The 19765-nt window shown below is 44.9% G+C and overlaps 1 protein-coding gene across 2 annotated transcripts in view; it reads right to left on the bottom strand.

Annotated features, from left to right (window-relative positions):
- dennd3a (DENN/MADD domain containing 3a) overlaps positions 1-17816 on the bottom strand; it is a 170199-nt gene extending 152383 nt beyond the window's left edge. For both annotated transcript variants that reach the window (XM_085992426.1, XM_085992427.1), the window contains exon 1: positions 17423-17816. The gene's annotated coding sequence lies outside the window, so the exon portion shown is untranslated. The remainder of the gene's footprint in view (positions 1-17422) is intronic.
- Between the last annotated feature and the right edge of the window lie 1949 nt (positions 17817-19765).

Raw genomic sequence — 19765 nt, 5'->3', positions numbered from 1 at the left:
TAAACAGAAAAGTTAGAACAAAAAAAAGTTTTCTTCCATGTTTTTAAACTTTAAGAAATATAAAAAGCATATAGAAACTGAGCAAAAAAGATGAGCAAGGCTGCAAAGGAGTATGGAATAAAACAGGCAGCCAATATAAAGAGAAGCAGAAAGCACAGGAGAGGTAAAAGGGTAGCTGAAGGAGTGGGACCACTTAAAGATGAAGGGGGCCATCATGTACTTGAGTGAAGCTTGTGAAACGCTCCTCTTTCCATCACATGATGCGGAACAACACAGCAAAGCCATATTGATGTTGGTTTAGTTTGTGGTGTCAGCCGTGGCTCCGTGGGTAGCACTCTCGCTTGAGTCAGAAGTTTGTGGGTTCAAGTCCCACTCCAGAGACTTGAGCGCAAAAATTTTGGCTGCTGCTCCCGTGCAATACTGAGGGAGTGCTGCACTGTCAAAGGTGCCGTCTTTCGGATGAGATGTTAAACCAAGGCTCCGTCTGCTCTCTCAAGCGGACGTAAAAGATCCCATGGCACTATATCAAAGCAGGTGAGTTATCCCCGGTGTCCTGGCCAATATTTATCCCTCAACATCACAAACAGATTGTCTGGTCATTATCATATTGCTGTTTGTGGGACCTGGCTGTGTGCAAATTAGCTGCCACGTTTCCTACCTAACAACAATGACTACACTTCAAAAGTATTTTATTGGCTGTAAAGCGCTTTGGGACATCCTGAGGTTGTGAAAGGCGCTCTATAAATGCAAGTCATAGAGTCATAATGACACAGAAGGAGGCTATTCAGCCCATTGAGTCCATGCCGGCTCTCTGTACAGCAATCCAGTCAGTCCCATTCCCCCACTCTATCCCCGTAGCCCTGCAAGTTTATTTCTCAAGTGCCTATCCAGTCTTCTCTTGAAAACACTGAGTGTCTCCACTTCCACCACGTCCGAAGGCAACGACTTCCAGGTCATCACCACTCACTGCCACAATCTGCGTTTGGTCTCCCCAATGTAGAGGAGACCGCATCGTGAGCAGCAAAGACATTATACTAAATTTCAAGTACAACAAGTAAATTGCTGTTTTACTAAATTGCAAGTAGTAAAAGTAAATCGCTGTTTGGGTGACCGCTTTGCGGAACACCTCCGTTCAGTCCGTAAGGGTGACCCTGAGCTTCCAGTTGCCTGTCAATTTAATTCTCCGCTCCACTCCCACTCTGACCTCTCCGTCCTAGGCCTCTTGCACTGTTCCAATGAAGCTCAAAGTAAGCTCGAGGAACAGCACCTCATCTTTTGCTTAGGCACTTTGCAGCCTCTGGACTCAACACAGAGTTCAACAATTTCAGACCATAACCTCTGCCCCTATCATTTTTTTTCTCTCTCCCACATGGCAGCTGGCGATAATTCTGCCATTGCCATTTACACTTCATCTAGAGTCATCTTTTGTTTCTTAACTTGTCCCATTACCATCTCCTTTTGCCTTGCACCATCATCCCTTTGTCTCTTAATCTCTCCTGCCTTCCATCCTATCACAGACCTTCCCTTTTGTTCTTTCCTCCCTCCCCCTATACTTGCTCAAAAACCTGTTCCATCTCCAACTTTTTCCAGTTCATCGACCTGAAACATTAACTCGGTTTCTCTCTCCACAGATGCTGCCTGACCGGCTGAGTATTTCCAGCATTTTCTGTTTTTATTTCAGATTTCCAGCATCTGCAGTTTTTTGCTTTTGTATTAGTGATATATGTTTCCTATGCAGAGGCTAAAATGGGAAGGCTGTTCCAAATACAGGAAACTCTCGATTTACCGGCACCTAAATAACCAGAAATCTCTGTTAACCGGCAAAGTTCAGGAGTAGGTTCAGGTAAGTTTTACTTCATATTAGTGGCAGTTCCTGGATCTGTGGCTGTGTAACTGGGGTTCGTGCACTTGTTGCTAAGCAACAGGGACGCTTGGTCTGTGGCCGGAGTTCCTGCACATGTGGGAAGCCTGGATTTGTTGCTCTGTACGGACCTCTCGTACCTTTTAACTATATCTCTCTGTAATCCAGACTTTTTGATAAACCGGCACCACGCCGGTCCCGTTGGTGCCGGATAATAAAGAGTTTCCTGTATATTAAGCAAGGACCCACAAGTATAGCCAATTAAAGCTTTGAGCTAGGGTTGTAAAATTCTGGGAATTTTTTTTAAAAAGGAGGAAACTTTCCATGGGAATTTTCGGGAATTTCGAGTTTTTTTGCACACTGATGCTTTTTGTCTCTGACCCTTATATTGTCTTTGTCATCAAAATAGACATACTGTTCCATACAAATAAAAACAGGCTTTCAAAACTTTATTTTAGGTTATAATTTTGAACTTTATTGAACCCCCACAAAAAAAAGACCCATCTAAAATAAAACAAAAAGAGCGTCAGCTTATTTAGCCTGTAATTTGTCCTTATTTTGTCCCTTTGAGTCTTCTACTCATGAATCTTCTGAGTCTTCTACTCATCATTGATCCTCCCGATTCTCTGACTCTGGCTCTGACGTGTTCATTTCCTCCTCTGTGTCACTGTCCAGCTGTGGTGGACACTTCTGTATCTGGCTCAATAAGTTGTAGGTTCGCCCGGATAGCCACCAGTTTCTCCACTCTCTTGTTAGTCAGCCTGTTGCGCACCTTTGTATGCATATTCCCAAAAAGTGACCAGTTTCGTTCAGAGGCCACTGATGAAGGTGGGATTTGGAGTATCACCGATGCAATGGGTGACAGGGCCTCAGATGCACAAAGTCCCTTCCGCCAGGTATGCGCACTGATATGCTTGCATGATTCCCATATCCCGTCCCCATTCCAAAGACCTTGCTTGGTAGAGAACTTTGCCAGACTTCCCAGAACTTTGCCCACGTCCAGATTGAGGTTGCGTGAGAGGATAGAAATCACACTGTAAGCACTGTTGATCTGATCTCCAGAAAGTATTGGTCTCCCAACATGCTTTGGGTCCAGCATGTATGCTGCAGCATGAATCGGCTTGACACAAAATTCCTGACGCGTCTGTATGAATTGAACAATTGCCTTCTCCTCTGCTTTGAGCAGCAGGGATGAGAGATGGGCAATGCTGATTTGTTCTTTTAAAATCAGCAAAAAGCCTGAGAACATCTGACAAGACAGCATCATCTCCTTCAATCTGAGCAATTGCAGATGCTACTGGTGAGAGTAGTTTAAGGCTGCTAACCACTCTCCCAAAACACATCATCCAGCAGTATTTTCTTGATGGTGGTTTCTATATCCCCAGACTAGGATATTGCCATTTCTTGCAGCGACTCCTTACCCTCCAGAAGGCTGTTGTACATTATGACAACGCCACCCCATCTGGTGTTGTTGGGCAGCTTCAGTGTGGTGTTCTTGTTCTTTGTCATTTGCTTGGAGTTGTAGGTTGCTGCAACTACCTGTTTTCCCCTGACATACTTAACAACTTGCTTGGCTCTCTTGTACAGTGTTTCCATGGTTCTCAAACCCATGGGGCTAAAAATTAAAGTAGCGCCCCAATTGGGGCGCGAACTTCGCCGGGGCGCTAAAAGTAGCGCCCCAGAAAAATTAGCGTCCCCACGCCGGAAAGTGAGTGGTTGCGCCCCAAGAGGGAAGCGGGGCGCTACTGGAAGTCAATATTGCGCTGTTACATGCCGCTGCGGCACATCACGCCGCGGTATTGCAGGCCTTCCTCCCCTTCTTAAAGAGGAGGGGCCTTGTGCAGCGCGACCTGGGGCCCAGCTGGGCCCCCGGGGATCGGGAGTGCAGGCAAAAGAGCCCGGCACTCAAGAGAAGTGCCGGGCTCTTGGAGTGCAGCCAGCACTCCGCACGGGGGGGGGGGGGGGGGGGGGGGGCGTTTCAGGAGGCCTGGGACGGGAGCGCAGGCAGGTGGCCAGCAACAAAAATGGCCGCCCCGCACCTCGCCTTTAAATTGCGCCTCCCCGGCTGCAGGTAAGCCCCCCTGACTTCGTCGGACATAGTGTCCGGCGGTAAGTCAGGGGGCGCTCCCGAAGATAGTGGCTGGGGCATGAGCGGGGCGCTGCGCACACCAATGACGTCATCGCCAGTGGCGCTGCGCCATGCTACCGGTTAGCGCCGCCACTAACCTCCCGCTGAATTTTGCGGAAGGAGTGGGCAGTGCCGCGCCAGGGCGCGAGTTGCGTTGCGTCCCGTTAGCGTCCCCTTAAGGCGCTAACGGGAGGCGCAACCACATGAATTTTTCCCCCATGATGTCCTTGAGGAGCAGGTTGAGCCCATGAGCTGCGCACCCAATAGACGTAATATGAGGGTAGGCCTCCTCCACTTGAGCCCAAGCAGCCTTCATATTCGCAGCATTGTCAGGAACTACTGAAAAGACCTTTTGTGATCCAAGATCGTTGATGACCGCTTTCAGCAATGTATGCGCCTGCGTGTCTGTTGTCCTTCGTGTCTGTGCTCTTGAAGAACACTGGGAGAGGAGTGGAGGCGATGTGGTTTATGATGCCCTCCTCTTGTACATTTGACCACCCATCTGAGATAACTGCAACACAGTCTGCCATCTCTTATCGTTTCTTTGAGCTTTCCTTGGACTCTTGTTGTACTCAGCCTCCAGCAAATAAGTAGACAAAGCATGTCTGGTAGGAGGACAGTATGCAGGGTGAATAACATTGAAAAATCTCTTCCAGTACACATTGGCTGTGAGCATGAGGGGTGAACCTGTCACATATACAGCTCAAGCAAGGCACTCATCTGCATTCTTCTGGCTATGGTTATCCATTGTATCAAAGATCCTTCCAAGTGGGCCAGGAGTTGCTGATAAGGAGCCTGATGATGAATGTGAACCATCATCTTCTTGAATGGAAGCAGAGGAACTCTGGGCTGACTGCTGTGAGCTTTGAGTGAAGTTGTTGCATTTGGATAAATGCTGCTGCATCTTTGTGGCATTCTTTACATATGGCTTTGTTCAGTGTTTGCACATGTACACAGTCTTTCCATCTTTAATGCCTGGGGTAAAATGCTTCCACACATCCGATGGCAAACGTGGCATTGTTCTATGCAGAGAAATAAAGGGCATTCGTCTCTGTGTTGAACTGCGGTCGATCAGCACGATTGCAACAGGGTGAGCACATCTTTCCATGTGATGGAAGCATGACCTGTGCACGCACAACGCTACATCACCAATAAAGGGAGCTAATCACTCATCCAACCTATCTGGACACTTTTGTTCACAGTCACACACAAAACTTGTAATTATTAAAACAAGCCAAGTAAGAAAAACATATTTTGATTAAGAAATTCCTTAATAATTAAGATTCCATCTCTGTTAGTAATTTTAAAGAGAGGATCTGTGGAAAAAAAAGAAATACAAAAAACACAATATTGTGCATGTGCTTTTTTGGGCAAAATTCCCAAGCTAAACTTCCTGCGGAAAATTTCCGGAAACTTTCCACCCCTTCGCAACCCTACTTAGAGCTATATTATTTGTCGCTCACCCACCCTTTCTCTGCTCCTCTGCTAAAAAGAAAGCATTTCAAAAAGCTCAGTTGATGCAGAAGTGGAAATGTCATACTGTTTAGATGAGAAGTGGTTACACAAGGTGCATGCTGCAGAACCATACAAACCAATCTTAAGTTCAATCACTGAGCTGAATTTCCCAATCTTAGCTGTGACAGCTAGCATAACAAAATATTTAACCAATGTCCTATGCCTGGGAGGATGCAAAGAGGAAATAAAGCCATATTACTACTTCCAATTGTTCTTTAGAGACGCACACATACACACTTTTTTCCACAGTGCACTAGGATGTAGCATTAGAAAGGAGAAACAAAGCTCACAAAGGATGGGGGGAGACAGAAAGCACTAGAGTAAGAAATCGTCCAGTATTAGGTAGGGTCAGACTAAGAGAAAATACAAGAAGGTCTAAGATAGGTTTACACACTGTAAACCTATGAAGCGTGGTAAATAAGGTTGACGAGCTGCAGGCGCAAATGGCCACATGAGAATATGATGTTGTGGCGATAACAGAGACCGAGCTCAAAAAAGGGTAGGATTGGGTTTTAAATATTCCTGGATATAAGGTGTTCAGGAAAGAAAGGAGGTGGGGTGGCAGTGTTCACAGAATCACAGAAACCCCACAGTGCAGATAGAGGCCATTTCGGCCCATCGAGCCTGCACCGACACATATCCCACCCAATCCCCGTAACCCCACGTATTTAATCCCCCTAACACTAAGGGTCAATTTTATCATAGCCAATCAACCTAACCCGCACATCTTTGGACTGTGGGAGGAAACCGGAGCACCCGGAGGAAACCCACGCAAACACAGGGAGAATGTGCAAACTCCACACAGTCGCCCGAGGCCGGATTCGAACCCGGGTCCCTGGCGCTGTGAGGCAACAGTGCTAACCACTATGCCACCGTGCTGCCCTTGTTTAAAGAGAATGTTACAGTGCTGGAGAAAGAGAATGTCCTGGAGGGGGTCAAGGGCAGAATATATTTGGTTAGAGTTAAGAAATAATGGAGATGCCATTACACTACTAGGTGTAATCTTTCGGCCACCAACTAGTGGGAAAGATATACAGGAGCAAATTTGCAGGGAAATTACAGAGAGGTGCGAGAACTATAGAGCAGTGATAATGGGGGACTTCAATTATCCTAATATAGACTGGGATAGTAATAGTGTAAAGGGCAAGAGAGGGGGAAGAATTTCTGAAGTGTGTTCAGGAGAACTTTCTTGATCAGTACGTTTCCAGCCCGAGGAAGGAGGCATTGCTGGTTCTGGTTCTGGGAAATGAGGTAGGTCAAGTGGAGCAAAGGTTAGTAGGGGAACTTTTAGGGAACAGTGATCGTAGTATCATCAGGTTTAGATTAGCTATGGAAAAGGACATGGAGAAAGCTAGAGTAAAAATACTTAATTGGCAGAAGGCAAATTTCAGTGGGTTGAGAATGGATCTGGCCTGGGTAAATTGGAATCAAAGATTGGCAGGCAAAACTGTAATCGAACAATGGGCTGCCTTTAAAGAGATGGTTCGGGTACAGTCGAGGTACATTCCCACGAGGGGGAAAGGTAGGGCAACTGAAGCCAGAACTCCCTGGATGACAAGAGATAGAGAGTCAGATGAAGCAGAAAAAGAGCGCGTATGACAGATGTTAGGTTGAGAATACAAGCGAGAATCAGGCTGAATATAGAAAGCTGAGAGGGGAAGTGAAAAAGAAAATAAGAGCAGCAACGAGAGAGTAGGAGAATAGATTGACAGCTAACAAAGGGAATTCAAAAGTCTTCTATAAGCATTTCAGTAATAAACAGGTAGTAAAAGGAGGGGTGGGGCCAATTAGGGACCAAAACGGAGAGGCAGGGGGCATGGCTGAGGTACTAAATGAGTACTTTACATCTGTCTTCACCAAGGAAGATGATGCTGCCAAAGTCATAATGAAGGAGGAGGTAGTAGAGACACTGGATGAGATAAAAACTGATAAAAGGGGAGGTACTAGAAAGGCTGGCTTTACTTAAAGTTGATAAGTCACCAGGACCAGATGGGATGCATCCTAGAATGCTGAGGGAGGTTAAGGAAGAAATCGTGGAGGCACTGGCCATAATCTTCCAATCCTCCTTAGATACGGGGGTGGTGACAGAGGACAAGAGAATTGGAAATGTTACACCCTTGTTCAAAAAAGGGTGCAAGGATAAACCCAGCAAGTACAGGCCAGTCAGTTTAACCTCAATAGTGGGTAAGCTTTTAGAAACGATGATCAGGGACAAAGTTAATAGTCACTTGGACAAGTGTGGATTAATTAAGGAAAGCCAGCATGGATTTGTTAAAGGCAAATCATGTTTAACTAACTTGTTCGAGTTTTTTTGATGAGGTAACAGAGAGGGTTGATGAGGGCAATGCTGTTGATGTGGTGTATATAGATTTCCAAAAGGCATTTGATAAAGTGCCACATAATATGTTTGCCAGCAAAGTTGAAGCCCATGGAATAAAAGGGACAGTGGCAGCACGGATACGAAATTGGCTAAGTGACAGGAAACAGAGTGTAGTGGCGAACGGTTGTTTTTCAGACTGGAGGAAGGTATACAGTAGTGTTCCCCAGGGTTTGGTTCTAGGACCACAGCTTTTCATGATATATATTAATGACTTGGACTTGGGAGTACAGGGTACAATTTCAAAAATTGCAGATGATGCAAAACTTGGAAGTATAGTGAACAGTGAGGAGAACAGTGATAGACATCAAGAAGACAGACAGGCTGGTGAAATGGGCAGACACATGGCAGATGAAATTTAAGGTAGAAAAATGTGAAGTGATACATTTTGGTAGGAAGAATGAGGAGAGGTAAAAGGGTACAATCCAAAAGGGGGTGCATGAACAGAGAGACCTGGGGGTATATGTGCACAAATCATTGAAGGTGGTGGGGCAGGTTGAGAAAGCGGTTAAAATAGCATACGGGATACTGGGCTTCATAAATAGCGGCATAGAGTACAAAAGCAAGGAAGTTGTGCTGTCTCTCTGTAGCAATTTATGTTAGTTTTCCAGTTAATTCAGGGGTTTGAGTAAGTTGGGTCGATTCCCATTGTGTGCCGCCACCTAGTGGCTATTTGGTACCTAGCAACTGCAGTAAAAGCACAGTAAGTGCAGTAAACTACTGTATATATTACAGACCTACAGTGGCACATGCTCTGGAAAGTATATTGCTCCCACGCCTGAGTCTTGGATATTATTTGTCTGTAAGTACTTGAGAATGTTATAGATGATTAGTGTACACTGTATGTTGCAGAAAATGCTTAGTTTGTAACTTTTCTCTGCAAGCAAACTAACACAGCTAGCCGTGAAGTGCTCGCTCTCTGTCTAGCTGGTTAACTAGTAGCTGTATTTTGATGCACTATGTACAGGGCTAATTTAAAGAGAATGCCTTCCAGTTTGCTAAATGTATATTCACAGTAAGCTGTGTTTCCACGTGTTTGGTAATTTACATGCCAAATGTACTGTGTTGCTCAGGCGTACCTAAATTTGTGTATGCATATCAGTTATGCGCTTGTATATACTAATGTGTGCTTCCATTTCTGTGTTGTATTTCAGTTTTACAATTAAGAATCTTTCAGTAAAGCTTTACAAGAAAAGTCAAGCCTTGTGATTTTTATGGGAAGATATCAAGTTGTTAGCTGTCTAGCTCTGCATAGGAACGCGCTGCGAGGGCAGAAAAGAAGTTATGATGCACTTTTATAAAACACTGGTTCGGCCTCAACTGGAGTATTGTGTCCAATTCTGGACATCGCACTTTAGGAAGGATGTGAAGGCCTTCGAGAAGGTCCAGAAAAGATTTACGAGAATGATTCCAGGGATGAGGGACTTTGGTTACGTGAATAGACTAGAGAAGCTGGGGTTGTTTTCCTTGGAGCAGAGAAGGTTGAGAGGAGATTTGATAGAGGTATTCAAAATTATATGGGGTCTAGACAGAGTAGATAGAGAGAAACTGTTCCCAATAGCAGAAGAGTCAAGAACCAGAGGACACAGATTCAAGGTGATTGGCAAAAGAACCAAAGGTGACATGAGGGGAAACTTTTTTTATTCAGCGAGTGGTTAGGATCGGGAATGCACTACCTGAAAGGGTGGTGGAGGCAGACTCAATCATGGCTTTCAAAAGGGAATTGGATAAGTACCTGAAGAAAAATAATTTGCAGGGCGATAGGGAAAGGGCGGGGGAGCGAGACTAGCAGAGTCGGCACGGGCTCGATGGGCCGAATGGCCTCCTTCTGTGCTGTAACCATTCTATGATTCTATGTACATCCTGTACACGGGGTACTTTTTGACTCATATGGTAAAGAAGCAGTGGGGGGGGGGGGGGGGTAGATGAATCTGGCTTTGTGCTTGTCTTGAAACAAAGCAGTACAACATAATTGAGTGGTATCAGACTCATCGATAAGGAGACCGCAACAAAAACTCGTTTTATGAAGGCACAATTTGGGGGAATGAGGAAGCGGTTGATGGAGCTGGACTGGAATAGACTGATGCGCAGAAGTGGTATACTTTTAAATGCACATTGCAGGAATTACAAAATTAGATTTAGATCAGGTAAGAAACACAATAGGAATTTGAGCAAACATATCTGGGCAACAAAGGAAGTAATACAGAGAGTAAGGACAAAAAAAAAAGGAAATGGCTGAATAAACTGGTTACAACATGGGAATCAGGAGTGTACCAAAGGATTGGAGAGAATTAAATATAACACCTATCTTTAAAAAAAAAGGGCAAAACGGCTGCCCTAGAAATTACAAGCAAGTGAACCTGACATCCATCATGGGTACAACGTTAGAGGCTATCCTGAAGAAGCGTTCCACAAAACTCCATGGTGAAGCTTGAAGTCATTAACACAAGTCAGCGTGGCTTTACAGGGGCAGGCGAAGATCATGCTTGAATTCTGAGGAAATATCACAGTTTGTTGATAAAGGGAGCTCTGGGAATTTTTTTAATCTAGACTTCAGCAACATTTGTGATTCAGTATCACACTGGAAGTTGGTCGATAAGGTAGAGAAGTATGCAATAGGTAGGCAATTATTGAAGTGGATTAGCAACTGGCTCTGTCAAAAACGACAAAGGATGGTCGTTCATGGAGCTGCGTCTTCGGCATGCTACTGGAGTGCACTACGGATCAGTTCTGAACCTTGCCTATTCATATTTATAAGTGGGGATGGGGAAAAAAAACTGTCAGAATTTGCCAATGACACCAAGGTGGGGGGGCAGAGGATCCATCAGTATATACTTTGGAAAGAAAGGACTTGCATTTATATGGCACCTTTCACAACCTCAGGACTTCCCAAAGCGCTTTACTTTTGAAGTGTAGTCACTGTTGTAATGTAGGAAATGTGGCAGCCAATTTGTGCACAGCAGGGCCCCACATACAGCAATGTGATAATGACCAGATAATCTGTTTTAGTGATGTTGATTGAGGGATAAATATTGGCTAGGGCACCGGGTAGAACATCCCTGCTCTTCCGAGAAATAGCACCGTTCGAAGTTGGCGCACATTTGTTGCTTCAAACCTCAACTACTTCTTGGTGGTCTGCCATCTTCCAAAATTTAAAGTACTGCACATAGAAAGGAAAAGGGAGCAGCATGTGTAGCCCATGAATGGTATTGAAATAGCCAAGAATTAAGTTGAAAGTGAACGAGGCATCTTGATAGACTCAACATATCATAGCAATGCAGAGCAGCAATCAACCTTGAGGAGGTGATGGTGGGTTGTCTTCTTGAACCATTGCAGTCCATGTGGTTTTTGTGGCAGTTTTTTTTAATTTTTTTTATACACTTCAGAGGGCAGTTAAGAGTCAACCATATTGGTGTGGGACTGGAGTCACATATAAGCCAGGCCGAGTAAGGACCGCAGGTTTCCCTCCCTAAAGGACATTAGTGAACCAGTTTTGTTTTTTCAAACAGTCCAACAGCTTTCATTGCCACTTTTCCTGATGACCAGCTTCTTTATTTCCAGATTTTTTAAAACTGAATTTAAATGATCAAACTGCCATGATGGGATTTGTACGTCACCAAATGTTTGAAGGTTAATCTTACACAGACAAATTAACTTCAACATCAAAGTAGGGAGTTTGTCAAACAGTGACGAACAACGTAAAAGACTTCAAGAACATGTAGGACGGTTAAAGGAATGGAGGTGGCAATGTGGAGAAGGGTGAGATAATGTATTCTGGAAGGAAAAATGAGGGATGTCAATATATACTCGATGGAAAGATGCTGAAGGGTGTGGTTGAACAGAAACACCTCGTGGTTCCAAATCCCTGAAACTTCAAGTGCAGGTAGATTAAGCCATCAAAATGGCCAAGGGCATTTGGATTTTTGGAAAGAGGATAGAATACAAAAGCAACAGAATTGAGAAATTTGTCAACAGGCAATGGTTAAGCCACAGTTAGAATCTTTGTACAGTTTTGGGCACCCAATTGTAGAAGGGACGCTAAAGCCACAGTAGGTGCAAAGTTGATCCACCATAATGATGCCTGGGATAAGAAACTATAGTTAGAAGAGGAGATTTGAGATACTGGGACTGCAGCAGAGAAGAATAAAATGAAATTTAATAAAAAGGATTTTAAAATTTTGAAGGACTTTGATGGGGTGAATAAGGCGACTATTTTGTCTGTTTGGGGACTCAATGACAAGGAGTGATCAATTTTAAATAGTCACTTAAGAGAGTGAGGAGAACAACTTGGAGTAATCTTTGCACAAAGTTGTTAGCGCAGGCAATGCTTTACCACATGATACAACACAGTGTCAGCTGTGGCTCAGTGGGTAGCACACTCGCCTCGGAGTCAGAAGGTTGTGGGTTCAAGTCCCACTCCAGGGACTTGAGCACATAAAGCTAGATTGACACTCCAGTGCAGTACTGAGGGTGCGCCGCACTGTCAGAGGTGCCGTCTTTCGGATGAGATGTTAAACCGAGGCCCCGTCTGCTCTCTCAGGTGGACGTAAAAGATCTCATGACACTATTTCAAAGAAGAGCAGGGGCGTTGTCCCTGGTGTCCTGGCCAATACTTATCCCTCAACCAACATAGCAAAAACAGATTATCTGGTCATTATCACATTGCTGTTTGTGGGAGCTTGCTGTGCGCAAATTGGCTGCCACGTTTCCCACATTACAACAGTGACTCCACTTCAAAAGTACTTAATTGGCTGTAAAGCGCTATGAGACATCCGGTGGTCGCGCTATAAAAATGCAAGTCTTTCTTTCATGAAGTCGTTGAGGCAAAGATTATTGCATCTTTTAAAGTAAAAGTGGACTAACATTTGAAGCAGAGGATAAATAGAGCTATGGGGAGACAGCAGGTCAGAGATTAAGTTTGGACTGCTCTAGCAACAAGTTGGCAATAACACAACCGGCCAAAATGACCTTTCTCTGTACTGCAAGTCTCTATGGTTTCTCTGTTGTTCAAAACATCTCACACGTTTTCAATTAAAGTCATATGAGATACATGTTGACCTAAAACAGAGTATATTTAACTAGAAATTATCTACAACAGAAAGATTCACATTGATTTGACCAATTTGAAGGGCAATTGCTTTTGCTATATCGGTGGAGTGGATGATCCAATTGAAACGAAGAATTGCTGCACTGACCCACCTACCGATCCAGTAATAAAGAAAACAAGGTTGTACTATATATAGTCAAAATCTGAAGGACATATTGATGGCGGATTAAAAGCTCAGTACAAGCTAAAATAATGCTCCATCAATTCACTGACATCAACCCTTGAGCATTCAACAACTTGACACTCTTTCCTTTCGAGACAATGCAGACCTTCTGAAATGGGGTTTTGCCTTGCTGCCTTCAATCCAAACTGCCACCGCAAACAAACAGTCGCCACACAGTCAGGTACGTCATTGTGGGCCTACACACTAAGACACCAAGACCACCCATACATGCTTATACTGAACTTACCCCAACATTCAGGAAGGTCTGGCTTTGCTGGCAAAGTCCCGAATGTAATTTTACACGAACTGCGCAGGCATGAATCTCACAGGAACTGTAGCAGTAAAGCTGCACTCATGATTGGAAAAACTGCGCATGCAATTCGTGTATGCAATTCTTTCTTGTTGCCACTGAAAGCAGTCCTATCATATAATAGGGCTATCAAAAGCTGACATACACACAAATAACCTTTGATTGCCATTCCTTCTATCAAGAGAAAATATTCTAATACAGGTAGACTATCCTTTATCCGAAAACCTCGGGACCAGCCGTGTTTCAGTTTTAGGAAAATTTCAGATTTCGGAAGGTGCGCGAAAACACTTCGGTTTTCAGAGTAATTCGGTTTGCGGGAGTGCGGATAAAGGATGCACTATCCCTTATTCGAAAGGGTGGGGGTCAGCGGGGGGTGGGGGTCGGCGGGGGGTCGGGGTCGGGGGGGGTGGTCGGGGTCGTGCGCACGACTTATGCTGAGCGATTTCGGTTTTCAGAAGTTATGCTTTGCGCCACTTTCGGCTTTCAGAGGTTTTCTGGTTTCGGATGTGCGGATAAAGGCTGGTACACTTAAGCTGAGCAATTTCGGTTTTCAGAAGTGTGGAAAAATGCTACACTATCCCTTATCTGGCTAGGCCTGTAAGTCGTGCGCCACTCTGGTCATGTCGTGCGCACGACTTATGCTGACCGAAAAAACCTTCGGTTTTTAGAGGGTTTCGGTTTTCGGAAGTCCGGATAAAGGGTAGTCTACCTGTATTGGCATCACCCGCATCTCACCAGATTTCAAACACCAAGTTTTAGGAAAAAGTTGTCAATTTGGTGCATTTGTTTTTTTTTCCCCTTTTGACCCTTGTGGATATATATAGCAAAGAAAGATAAGATTCACATTAACTACTATCCAGTGACCATTTTAATAAAATGCAATTGTCAATTAAACTAGGCTGTGAAGAATTTGGACTTTTCAAGAATGGACTTAGGAAAAGAGCAAGATGGGTCAAATGTATGAACAGCAAATGAAAGATAACTTGTGCAGTCAACACAATTGGGACAAATTTACAGTTAGACTAATTTGGGATCGATAGCCCAAGGGATACACCACTGGAGCAAAGGACAATGGGAACTTGACCGAAATCAGAAAGCATGCTGAACTATTGTTAAACTTGACCAAGTTCAAAAGGCATCATGGGCTTGTATTGCTTCAAAGTGCCTTGGGAAAGGCTATTTTGTCTGTAGGCAAGGACAAGAGACAACAACAACATGCATTCATATAGCACCTTTAATGTAGTAAAACGTCCCAAGGCGCTGGTCACATAAGGAGCTATTAGGGTAGATGACCAAAAGCTTGGTCAAAGAGGTAGGTCATAAAGGAGGAAAGAGCATAGGGCCTCAGCAGCTGAAGGCACAGCTGCCAATGATGGAGCGATTAAAATCGGGGATGCGCAAGAGGCCAGAATTGGAGGAGCACAGATATCTCGGAGGGTTGGAGGATATTACAGAGGTAGGGAGGGGCAAGACCATGGAGGGATTTGAAAACGAGGATGAGAATTTTAAAAATCAAGGTGTTGCTTAACCAGGAGCCAATGTGGGTCAGCGAGCACAGTGGTAATGGGTGTTAGGAAACAGGCAGCAGAGTTTTGGATGACCAAGTTTACAGAGGGTAGAACGTGGGAGGCCAGCTGGGAGTGCATTGGAATAGTCAAGTCTAGAAGTAACAAAGGCATGGATGAGGGTTTCAGTAGCAGATGAGCGGAGGCAGGGGCGGAGTCGGGCAATGTTACGGAGGTGGAGATAGGCGGTCTTAGTGATGGTGCGGATGTGTGGTCGGAAGTTCACCTCGAGGTCAAATATGACATCAAGGTTGCGAACAGTCTGATTCAGCCTCAGACAGTTGCCAGGGAGAGAGATGGAGTCTGTGGCTAGGGAACGGAGTTTGTGGCGGGCCTGAAGTCAATGGCTTTGGTCTTCCCAATGTTTAGTTGGATGAAATTTCTGCTTATCCAGTACTGGATGTCAGACAAGCAATCTGACAATTTAGATACAGTTGAGAGAGGAGGTGGTGGTGGTGAGGTAAAGCTGGGTGTCGTGGAAACTGATGCTATGTTGCTGAGGGGTAACATGTCGATGAGAAATTGGAAGGGGCCCAAGGATGGATCCTTAGGGGATACCAGAGGTAACGGTGCGGGAGCGGGAAGAGAAGTAATTGCAGGTGATTCTCTGGCTTTGACTTTTTTTATTCATTCACAGGATGTGGACATCACCGGCAAGGCCAACATTTATTGTCATACCTAATTGCCCTCGAAGGTGGTGAATACAACTGAGTGGCAGAGGGCAGTTAAGAGTCAACCACATTGCTGTGGGTCTGGAATCACATATCCAGTAGTTTCATGGTCATTCATTACCGATATTAGCTTTTTAATCCAAATTTGTTTAATTAACTGAATTTAAATTCCCCAGCTGCCGCGGTGGAATCTGAATTCATGTCTCGGGATCATTAGTCCAGGCCTCTGATGTACTAGTCCAGTAACATAACCACTATGCTCCCGTTCCCGTCATAAATAAGGTAGATAAGAATGGAAACAGGCGAGTACAGGTCCTGCCAGCTGGACGGCGGTGGAGGGGGATGGTGTGGTCAACCATGTCAAAGGCTGCAGTCAAGGACGAGTGATAGTTTACCTTCGTCACAGTCATATAGGACGTGATCCCATGGCACTATTAAGTGTCAGCTGTGGCTCAGTGGGTAGCACACTTGCCTCCGAGTCAGAAGATTGTGGGTTCAAGTCCCACTCCAGAGTCTTGAGCATATAAAGCTAGACTGACACTCCAGTGCAGTGCTGAGAGAGTGCTGCACTGTCGGAGGTGCCATCTTTCGGATGAGACGTTAAACCGAGGTCCCGTCTGCTCTCTCAAACGGACATAAAAGAGCCCATGGCACTATTAAGAAGAGCAAGGGAGTTATCCCCGGTGTCCTGGCCAATATTTATCCCTCAATCAACATAAGAAACACAGATTATCTGGTCATTATCACATTGCTGTTTGTGGGAGCTTGCTGTGGCCAAATTGGCTGCCGCGTGTCCTACAGTACAACAGTGACTCCACTTCAAAAGTACTTCATTGGCTGTAAAGTGCTTTGGGACATCCTGAGGTCATGAAAGGCACTATATAAATGCAAGTCTTTCTTTCTTTTAAAAATCTGATCGGGAAATAAGGAGAAATTTCTTTACTCAGAGAGAGTGGTTAGAATGTGGAACGGGCACCAAAGGAAGTGATTGAGGCAAACAGCTTAGATGCTTTCAAAAGGAAACTAGATGAATACATGATGCTGAAAGACGGAGAAAAGTTAGATGGAATGGAAGGATACTAGTTTGGTGTATAAACACCAGCACTGACTAGTTGGGCCGAATGGCTTGCTTCTGTGCTATATATTCTATGCAATACAAAAAGGGACAGAATTGCAGGAAAAAAAGCCAAAAAAAAAGAAAAAAAAGAGTAGAATGTTACTTATTCAGTCTCTACAAAGCAGCGACTCTGATTATGTCCTACCAGCATAACACCCCTATTGTTGTAAAACAGCATATCCTCTGACTCAAAGTCAGCAATGCCACAAAGTCAGCAATGCCACAGGAAACAAGACTCACTTTTCTTACTTCATTTACTCACTTCAGGAAACACACACAAATATCCTTGCATCTTACATAGCAGTTTGAAAATACTGATGCCAAACAATCTGCAGTTAAAAAAAAAGCCTGTAATTTTTTTTCCAGTTAATTTCCTTCCCAGAAATGAATGCCTCAGAACAAGTTTGAAACTCTCTTGCTGGACCGAGTCCCAGAGAAGATTAAAGCCCAAGACTTGGCGAAACAGGAAATGAGATGGGGAGCCAAACTGTGCCCCACAGAGAAACTCAAAAGAAATCTCAAATCAAAATGCGGCATGCAACATCAACAATCTGGAATGTGAAAAGCATGGAAGTATGTGCAGGTAATAAACCGAATTAAATACTTACGATATAGCTTAATAGTTGTGAATGACCATGTACGGGTCCCAAAAACGAGTTTAAAAATCAGGAAAATAGCACCATGTCGCTAACCTAACTGCACTGACGCGGTTTAACACTGAGAACACAACTTTGTCCAACAGCTGACTGGCGGCTTTCCCCCGACTCTTCATCGGAAAGTGTTGGGCCAACTGTGATCACATGATTTCCTACACACAAAAATACTTCACATTCCCCTATTAATTTTTTTTTTCTCCCTTCTCATTATTTCCTTGGTGGCCAAATGCCGCTTCGCTCGGTCTTGATTCGCCACGTCCTGTCCGGCTCCTCCTCCTCCAGCACACTCTCAGCGGCTCGCGCCCGCCGCACTTCTCTCCGCGGCGACGTTCCCCGCGCGCGCGCTCCCTCTCTCTCGCCCGCCCCTGCCGGCACGCGCGCGCGCGAGGCCGATTCAAACTCGGAGCGGTGTGTGCGCGCCTGCGCCCGCGCTCCTTCAAGAGAGAGTCGCCACTGCCTCGGTTGTCAAGGCCAACATTGGACAGCAACCGGCATCTTTCCTGCCTCCAGTGCAGCCGAGCACGGTTTGAAAAGCAAAATAGTCTTCACCTCTAATGCCTCCACACACACAAAAAAAATCGAACGTTTCAATCTATTAAGGGGAACTGATAGGGTAGATAGAGAGAGAAACTGGTTGGGGATTCTAGGACGAAGCCGGCATACATAGTCTAAAAATGAGATCCGGACGTTCAGCAGTGAAATTAGGAAACACTTCTACACACAAAGGGCTGGTAGAAGTTTGGAACTCTCTTACGCAAAGGGCAATTGATGCTAGATCAATTGTTAATTTTAAATCGGAGATTGATAGCTTTTTGTGAACTGCAGGTATTAAGGGATATGGGCCAAAGGCAGGTATATGGAGTTGGGTCGCAGATCAGCCATGATTTCATTGAATGGCGGAACAGGCTCGACAGGCTGAATGGCCTCCTCCTGTTCCTATGTTCAGACCTTTGTCAGATATGCAATCAACATCACTAAAAATACAGATTATCTGGTCATCACATTGCTGTTTGTGGGAGCTTGCTGTGCACTAATTGGCTTTCGATAAGGTCCCACATAAGAGATTAGCATGCAAAATTAAGGCACATGGGATTGGGGGCAAGGTATTGACTTGGATAGAGAACTGGTTGGCGGACAGAAAGCAAAGAGTTGGAATAAACGGGTCATTTTCCGAGTGGCAGGCAGTGACTAGTGGGGTACTGCAAGGATCGGTCCTAGGACCCCAGCTATTCACAATATATATTAATGATCTGGACGAGGGAATTGGATGTAATATCTCCAAATTTGCAGATGACACAAAGCTGGGTGGGAGGGTAAGCTGTGAGGAGGATGTCGTGAAACTCCAGTACAATTTGGACAGGTTGGGTGATTGGGCAGAAACATGGCAAATGCACTATAATGTGGATAAATGTGAGGTTATCCACTTTGGTGGCAAAAACAGGAAGGCAGATTATTATTTGAATGGCAGTAGATTTGGGAGAAGGGGAAGTGCAAAGAGACCTGGGTGTTCTTGTGCACCAGTCGCTGAAGGTAAGCATGCAGCTGCAGCAGGCGGTTAAGAAGGCAAATGGTATGTTGGCCTTCGTAGCAAGAGGGTTCGAGTACAGGAACAAGGATGCCTTGCTACAGTTGTACAGGGCCTTGGTGAGACCGCACCTTGAGTATTGTGTGCAGTTTTGGTCGCCTTACCTGAGGAAGGACGTTCTTGCCATGGAAGGAGTGCAGCGAAGATTCACCAGGCTGATACCTGGGATGGCAGGAATGACGTATGAGGAGAGATTGTGTCGATTGGGCTTATACTCACTGGAGTTTAGAAGATTGAGAGGGGATCTCATCGAAACCTATAAAATTCTGTCAGGCCTGGACAGACTAGATGCAGGAAGGATGTTTCTGATGGCCGGGGAGTCCAGAACCAGGGGTCATAGTCTAAGGATAAGGGGTTTAGGACTGAAATGAGGAGGAATTTCTTCACCCAGAGAGTGGTGAACCTGTGGAATTCTCTGCCACAGAGGGTGGTGGAGGCCAGTTCATTAAATATATTCAAGAAAGAATTGGATATATTTCTTAAGGCTAAAGGGATCAAGGGATATGGGGAGAAGGCAGGGACAGGGTACTGAATTTGGATGATCAGCCATGATCTCATTGAATGGCGGAGCAGGCTCGAAGGGCCGAATGGCCTACTCCTGCTCCTATCTTCTATGTTTCTATGCCACGTTTCCTACACTACAACAGTGACTACACTTCAAGAAAAAGTACTTCATTGGTTGTCAAGCGCTTTCGGACGTCCAGTAGTTG

The sequence above is a fragment of the Somniosus microcephalus genome, chromosome 7 (assembly GCF_052327205.1).
Source record: "Somniosus microcephalus isolate GS21.2 chromosome 7, FLI_Smic_1.0, whole genome shotgun sequence".
Taxonomy (NCBI): domain Eukaryota; kingdom Metazoa; phylum Chordata; class Chondrichthyes; order Squaliformes; family Somniosidae; genus Somniosus; species Somniosus microcephalus.
This window is presented reverse-complemented; position numbering and strand designations above follow the sequence as displayed.